General features: G+C 54.3%; 2 non-coding genes and 1 pseudogene across 2 annotated transcripts; all 3 read left to right on the forward strand.

Annotated features, from left to right (window-relative positions):
• The first annotated feature begins 4,569 nt into the window (after positions 1-4,569).
• LOC126433977 (small subunit ribosomal RNA) lies at positions 4,570-6,478 on the forward strand. The gene has a single exon (XR_007578892.1). It is a non-coding gene; the product is annotated as a small subunit ribosomal RNA (ribosomal RNA).
• Positions 6,479-6,831: 353 nt separating this feature from the next.
• LOC126433962 (5.8S ribosomal RNA) lies at positions 6,832-6,986 on the forward strand. The gene has a single exon (XR_007578878.1). It is a non-coding gene; the product is annotated as a 5.8S ribosomal RNA (ribosomal RNA).
• A 188-nt stretch (positions 6,987-7,174) lies between these two features.
• Positions 7,175-7,500, forward strand: part of LOC126433999 (large subunit ribosomal RNA) — a 7,951-nt pseudogene continuing 7,625 nt past the window's right edge.

Consider the following 7,500-nt stretch of genomic DNA (forward strand, 5'->3'; position numbering starts at 1 on the left):
GGCAAAACAGTATCGCCATCTATGCGAATCTGACAACACTAGGTCCGCCATGTCGAGCGCACCACAAAACATACCGCCATCTGTAGGTCTCCCTCAGCATGAGCTCCTGCAACGACGATACCGCCATCTATGGGACGCCAAGCCGACTAAGACATCGATGGGCCCACAGTGCCCATCTTTCGACGCCACCCACAAAGCATGCAGCCTGTGTCGACCACAGCACCCAAACGCCAGTGCCTCTGCCGCACAACGTCGTGGACCGGCAATCACACCACCCGCACCCGCTCGTGCCCCACCCCAACCGCCAAACTCGCAACGCCAGCGGATGAACGGCGGAAGTTTCCCGCACTCGTAATGTGCAATCCACACCTATAACTTGCGTTTCATGAAGAGTTATGTCCAATATGCGACATTCCCGCTGTCCCTATACATGAGCTGCGAGCTGTACCACGTACAAGCTACAGACGCGATCGCATTGCTCACTGTACTGATTCCCATGCCGAGCGATCAGCTAGGAAGCGCCCCATCCATGTCGGTACCCGTGGGCGTTGCACTCGCAGTCGCAAAAAACGTTGGGCAAATATATATCTCGGAACAGTAACGACAGTCGGAGCCTCCTGGCGTTGCACTCGCAGTCGCAAAAAACGCTGGGCAAATATATTTCTCGGAAGAGTAACGACAGTCCGAGCCTCCTGCGTGGGAAGAGTCTTTCTAGGCCCTGACCCACGGGAAGGGTTTAGCTTCCCCCATCCCGGACATTTGAAGTCGTCACACTACCGGTATTGACTAATAGACTGATTGCTGATAATCACTAGCCATACACTGGGGGAAACGGCCGACAGGGGCAGCAACATAGTGGAGCCGCAGTGTCACTAATGTACAGAGATAGAACAGTTTCGACTGGAACCAGAGTAACCGTATACACGGCACTGATTAGTAATAAATGCAGAGCCATCAGAATACAGATAATATATACAACCGTCCCTATACATGCTGAAAGACTCTGCACACAATGAGAACCACACGTCAGCCAGACACTATCACACACTACTCTCTGCCTCTAACAGGCACACACACAATATCTAACCACCAGCATGGAAGAACATCCGGTGCATCCTCTCCGCCACATTACACAATCCACACTATCATAACCAGACCGGGAGGTCCACCCAGAAAACAGAATATCCCACCCTTCCGACATCCGCCATTGCTCAGCTAAGCCACGAACACCCACACATGTCCTACACAGGGGTGCACCCAACATCACCATACTGCCTCCTGTCACAGTACACAAACAATGGCAGGAATGAAAGACACAGATCTGCCACAACCTTGGAATCGGAGCGCCGCCTGTCATGAGCCACAAGTGCATCCTGACGTGACAAATCGGATGATCCCGCAGGCATGCACTTACGATAATCACTATCAACGAACCTGCCGCCGCCCCCCCCCCCAAATACACCTTTCCCTACAACAATGTGTACCTTAACCTAAGCTATATCGTACCTTAACCTAACCGACATTGCGCCTTAACCTAACCTACGTTGTACCTTAACCTAACCTATGTTGTACCTTAACCTAACCTATGTTGTACCTTAACCTAACCTACGTTGTGCCTTAACCTAACCTACGTTGTGCCTTAACCTAACCTACGTTGTGCCTTAACCTAACCTACGTTGTGCCTTAACCTAACCTACGTTGTGCCTTAACCTAACCTACGTTGTGCCTTAACCTAACCTACGTTGTGCCTTAACCTAACCTACGTTGTGCCTTAACCTAACCTACGTTGTGCCTTAACCTAACCTACGTTGTGCCTTAACCTAACCTACGTTGTGCCTTAACCTAACCTACGTTGTGCCTTAACCTAACCTACGTTGTGCCTTAACCTAACCTACGTTGTGCCTTAACCTAACCTACGTTGTGCCTTAACCTAACCTACGTTGTGCCTTAACCTAACCTACGTTGTGCCTTAACCTAACCTACGTTGTGCCTTAACCTAACCTACGTTGTGCCTTAACCTAACCTACGTTGTGCCTTAACCTAACCTACGTTGTGCCTTAACCTAACCTACGTTGTGCCTTAACCTAACCTACGTTGTGCCTTAACCTAACCTACGTTGTGCCTTAACCTAACCTACGTTGTGCCTTAACCTAACCTACGTTGTGCCTTAACCTAACCTACGTTGTGCCTTAACCTAACCTACGTTGTGCCTTAACCTAACCTACGTTGTGCCTTAACCTAACTTACGTTGTGCCTTAACCTAACTTACGTTGTGCCTTAACCTAACTTACGTTGTGCCTTAACCTAACCCATGTTGTGCCTTAACCTAACCCATGTTGTGCCTTAACCTAACCCATGTTGTGCCTTAACCTAACCCATGTTGTGCCTTAACGTAACCCATGTTGTGCCTTAACGTAACCCATGTTGTGCCTTAACGTAACCCATGTTGTGCCTTAACGTAACCCATGTTGTGCCTTAACGTAACCCATGTTGTGCCTTAACGTAACCCATGTTGTGCCTTAACGTAACCCATGTTGTGCCTTAACGTAACCCATGTTGTGCCTTAACGTAACCCATGTTGTGCCTTAACGTAACCCAATTTGTGCCTTAACGTAACCCAATTTGTGCCTTAACGTAACCCAATTTGTGCCTTAACGTAACCTAATTTGTGCCTTAACGTAACCTAATTTGTGCCTTAACGTAACCCATATTGCGCCTCAACCTAACCTATATTGCGCCTTAACCTGACGCACGTTGTCGCTGAACCTGCTCTGTAATTGTTATGCAACTCGTTAAATTAGAGTAGTGTTGCCTAACCGCAACCCTCGCAATATAGTTCGCTATTCGCACTGCCCGGTCCCCTGTGTATCGCGTCATGTTAAACACCTTGCAAGTGTTGCTGACTTTCCACATGCTCCTGCTATACACTGTAATGTGGATAGCAGCAGGACGTACATGCCCCCCCCCTTCCCCCCTGCCTTCGCAAGCTGGTCGTTGAGAAGTTTGCATGTTCAATGCCCTTCGCATGCCGACGTACTCAGCCTACGTTGTGGTACGGCCTGTCACCTGTCCGCGGATGTACGCAAAACCCACAAACTGTGCTGCACATTGGTCCGTATGTACTGAATGATACATCGTGGCACATGTGTGACCGTACGACGACTGCGCCTAGCAACGGCGGACCATACAGTCCAAATATTGTGGACGCAGCTACGTGTCGTCTCCCTTTAGGAGCTGGATTGCAGTGTGGTACGCCATTCAGACGTGTGGGAGGAACGGACGCCCTGGATGGCGATCAGCATGAGCAGTCTGTTGATGTAGTGGAGCGTGTATTCGGACGTAGTCGTCTCTTCTCACACACTGTGATAGCATGTTGCACCGCGTTCCACATCTGCGACATGCTGCAGAGGCCGGCTGACAGTCGTTCGCGCAATGGACACCGCATACGTACGGGGGCTACCTTCCACGTGTTCTCTAGGCGTGCACATGTTGTTGCGTCTATGTGGGCAGACGTAGTGTGTTGTGACACCTGACACAGGCATGCAATACTCGTTGCAAATGGCGATGGACGTCTACGTTTGCTGGTGACGTTACGCAAATGAACAACTGGTAACCCGTTGTGGTGCGGTTGTTCTCGCTAGAGGTGAATCAGTGTTGGCGACGATCGGTCGAGCTATTAACCGGTTGTTTCATGGATACCCACCATGCCCACGAACGTGAAAGGGGACCCACCATGCCCACGAACGTGAAAGGGGATCTGGGTGTGAGGCGATACGCGGCGGTGGCTGGGTGGGACCGTCCCCGGCCGGTGAGGGGGGGCCGCCCGGCGTGCTGGCAGCGCGGTGCGTGGGCGCACGCGCTACAGCCGGCTGGTGGGGGCGGCCAGTGGCAGGCGCGCCGGCCGACGGACGCGGCAGGCGGCGCAGCTGCGCGCCGGCGCCCCCTGCTCGCGGCGCCTTGCGGCCAAAGTAGGTCCTCGCGGGCCCGGTGCGAAGCGCGGTGGCCATCTGCAGTGTGCTGGTCCGATTGAGGACTGTGTGCGCTGAGGATGCGCCGCCGCCCGGCGCTCGGCGCCGCGACGCCGTCTGCTGCTCGGTCGCCCCAGCGGTTCTCGCAGGTGGTTTGTATCGCAGCTGTGCGGACGTGTTGGCGCGTGCGCTGTGCTGGGAGAGTTCGCTTCGGCACCCAAGTGGGGCTTTTGTCCTTCTGTGGCGCTGGCGTTGGAGCTGCCGGTCACCGTAGGTGGCGCGTGTTGTCTCCCGCCGGCAATGCCACGACAGCACGCTCCCGGGCCTCTGTCGGCAGCGGCAAGCTCAGTTGGGAGCACGGGTGGTCGCACCTAAAGCGTCTACTCGCCTAACTCCGGGCGATTGCGCCTCTCTCGAACCCGACCAAGTACTTAGGACGGCGCTGCGCGCCGCCGGGACCTGAGAGGGTTTCGAGGTGTGTTGTGCAGGGGAGCTCAGCCTCCTCCTGTTTGCAGAATAATTGAGCGGACGCTTGCGTGTTCGCGCGGGCCCCCGGGACACACTCCCGGGCGGCCGGCTGCTCAGCTCTAGTTGACGCAGCTCCCTGGTTGATCCTGCCAGTAGTCATATGCTTGTCTCAAAGATTAAGCCATGCATGTCTCAGTACAAGCCGCATTAAGGTGAAACCGCGAATGGCTCATTAAATCAGTTATGGTTCCTTAGATCGTACCCACGTTACTTGGATAACTGTGGTAATTCTAGAGCTAATACATGCAAACAGAGTCCCGACCAGAGATGGAAGGGACGCTTTTATTAGATCAAAACCAATCGGTCGGCTCGTCCGGTCCGTTTGCCTTGGTGACTCTGAATAACTTTGGGCTGATCGCACGGTCCTCGTACCGGCGACGCATCTTTCAAATGTCTGCCTTATCAACTGTCGATGGTAGGTTCTGCGCCTACCATGGTTGTAACGGGTAACGGGGAATCAGGGTTCGATTCCGGAGAGGGAGCCTGAGAAACGGCTACCACATCCAAGGAAGGCAGCAGGCGCGCAAATTACCCACTCCCGGCACGGGGAGGTAGTGACGAAAAATAACGATACGGGACTCATCCGAGGCCCCGTAATCGGAATGAGTACACTTTAAATCCTTTAACGAGTATCTATTGGAGGGCAAGTCTGGTGCCAGCAGCCGCGGTAATTCCAGCTCCAATAGCGTATATTAAAGTTGTTGCGGTTAAAAAGCTCGTAGTTGGATTTGTGTCCCACGCTGTTGGTTCACCGCCCGTCGGTGTTTAACTGGCATGTATCGTGGGACGTCCTGCCGGTGGGGCGAGCCGAAGGCGTGCGACCGCCTCGTGCGTGCTCGTGCGTCCCGAGGCGGACCCCGTTGAAATCCTACCAGGGTGCTCTTTATTGAGTGTCTCGGTGGGCCGGCACGTTTACTTTGAACAAATTAGAGTGCTTAAAGCAGGCAAGCCCGCCTGAATACTGTGTGCATGGAATAATGGAATAGGACCTCGGTTCTATTTTGTTGGTTTTCGGAACCCGAGGTAATGATTAATAGGGACAGGCGGGGGCATTCGTATTGCGACGTTAGAGGTGAAATTCTTGGATCGTCGCAAGACGAACAGAAGCGAAAGCATTTGCCAAGTATGTTTTCATTAATCAAGAACGAAAGTTAGAGGTTCGAAGGCGATCAGATACCGCCCTAGTTCTAACCATAAACGATGCCAGCCAGCGATCCGCCGCAGTTCCTCCGATGACTCGGCGGGCAGCCTCCGGGAAACCAAAGCTTTTGGGTTCCGGGGGAAGTATGGTTGCAAAGCTGAAACTTAAAGGAATTGACGGAAGGGCACCACCAGGAGTGGAGCCTGCGGCTTAATTTGACTCAACACGGGAAACCTCACCAGGCCCGGACACCGGAAGGATTGACAGATTGATAGCTCTTTCTTGATTCGGTGGGTGGTGGTGCATGGCCGTTCTTAGTTGGTGGAGCGATTTGTCTGGTTAATTCCGATAACGAACGAGACTCTAGCCTGCTAACTAGTCGCGTGACATCCTTCGTGCTGTCAGCGATTACTTTTCTTCTTAGAGGGACAGGCGGCTTCTAGCCGCACGAGATTGAGCAATAACAGGTCTGTGATGCCCTTAGATGTTCTGGGCCGCACGCGCGCTACACTGAAGGAATCAGCGTGTCTTCCTAGGCCGAAAGGTCGGGGTAACCCGCTGAACCTCCTTCGTGCTAGGGATTGGGGCTTGCAATTGTTCCCCATGAACGAGGAATTCCCAGTAAGCGCGAGTCATAAGCTCGCGTTGATTACGTCCCTGCCCTTTGTACACACCGCCCGTCGCTACTACCGATTGAATGATTTAGTGAGGTCTTCGGACTGGTACGCGGCATTGACTCTGTCGTTGCCGATGCTACCGGAAAGATGACCAAACTTGATCATTTAGAGGAAGTAAAAGTCGTAACAAGGTTTCCGTAGGTGAACCTGCGGAAGGATCATTACCGACTAGACTGCATGTCTTTCGATGTGCGTGTCGTGTCGCGCAACACGCAGCTACCTGTACGGCTCGCAGTAGCCGTGCGCCGCGTGCGGAACCACGCGTTCGTCTCAAAACTAACGGCAATGTTGTGTGGTACGAGCGCTGAAGCGCTGGAGCGGCTGGCCTGCGGCACCTGGCGCCTGGCGCCGGTTTTGAATGACTTTCGCCCGACTGCCTGTCCGCTCCGGTGTGGAGCCGTACGACGCCCATCGGCCGTGAGGCCGTTGGACACTGAACGCTGGAACAGGGCCGCCACACGCCTCAGTCCCGCCTATGCAACTGTCTCGAAAGAGATGGTGGAAACTATGAAAAGATCACCCAGGACGGTGGATCACTCGGCTCGTGGGTCGATGAAGAACGCAGCAAATTGCGCGTCGACATGTGAACTGCAGGACACATGAACATCGACGTTTCGAACGCACATTGCGGTCCATGGATTCCGTTCCCGGGCCACGTCTGGCTGAGGGTCGGCTACGTATACTGAAGCGCGCGGCGTTTGCCCCGCTTCGCTGACCTGGGAGTGTCGTGGCCGCCTGTGGGGCCGGCCGCGTCTCCTTAAACGTGCGATGCGCGCCCGTCGCCTGGCGGTTCGCATACCGGTACTTACTCGGTAGCGTGCACAGCCGGCTGGCGGCGTGGCGTGCGACACCTCGTACAACGACCTCAGAGCAGGCGAGACTACCCGCTGAATTTAAGCATATTACTAAGCGGAGGAAAAGAAACTAACAAGGATTCCCCCAGTAGCGGCGAGCGAACAGGGAAGAGTCCAGCACCGAACCCCGCAGGCGGCCGCCTGTCGTGGCATGTGGTGTTTGGGAGGGTCCACTACCCCGACGCCTCGCGCCGAGCCCAAGTCCAACTTGAATGAGGCCACGGCCCGTAGAGGGTGCCAGGCCCGTAGCGGCCGGTGCGAGCGTCGGCGGGACCTCTCCTTCGAGTCGGGTTGCTTGAGAGTGCAGCTCCAAGTGGGTGGTAAACTCCATC

This window comes from Schistocerca serialis, unplaced genomic scaffold, assembly GCF_023864345.2.
Source record: "Schistocerca serialis cubense isolate TAMUIC-IGC-003099 unplaced genomic scaffold, iqSchSeri2.2 HiC_scaffold_1178, whole genome shotgun sequence".
Taxonomy (NCBI): domain Eukaryota; kingdom Metazoa; phylum Arthropoda; class Insecta; order Orthoptera; family Acrididae; genus Schistocerca; species Schistocerca serialis.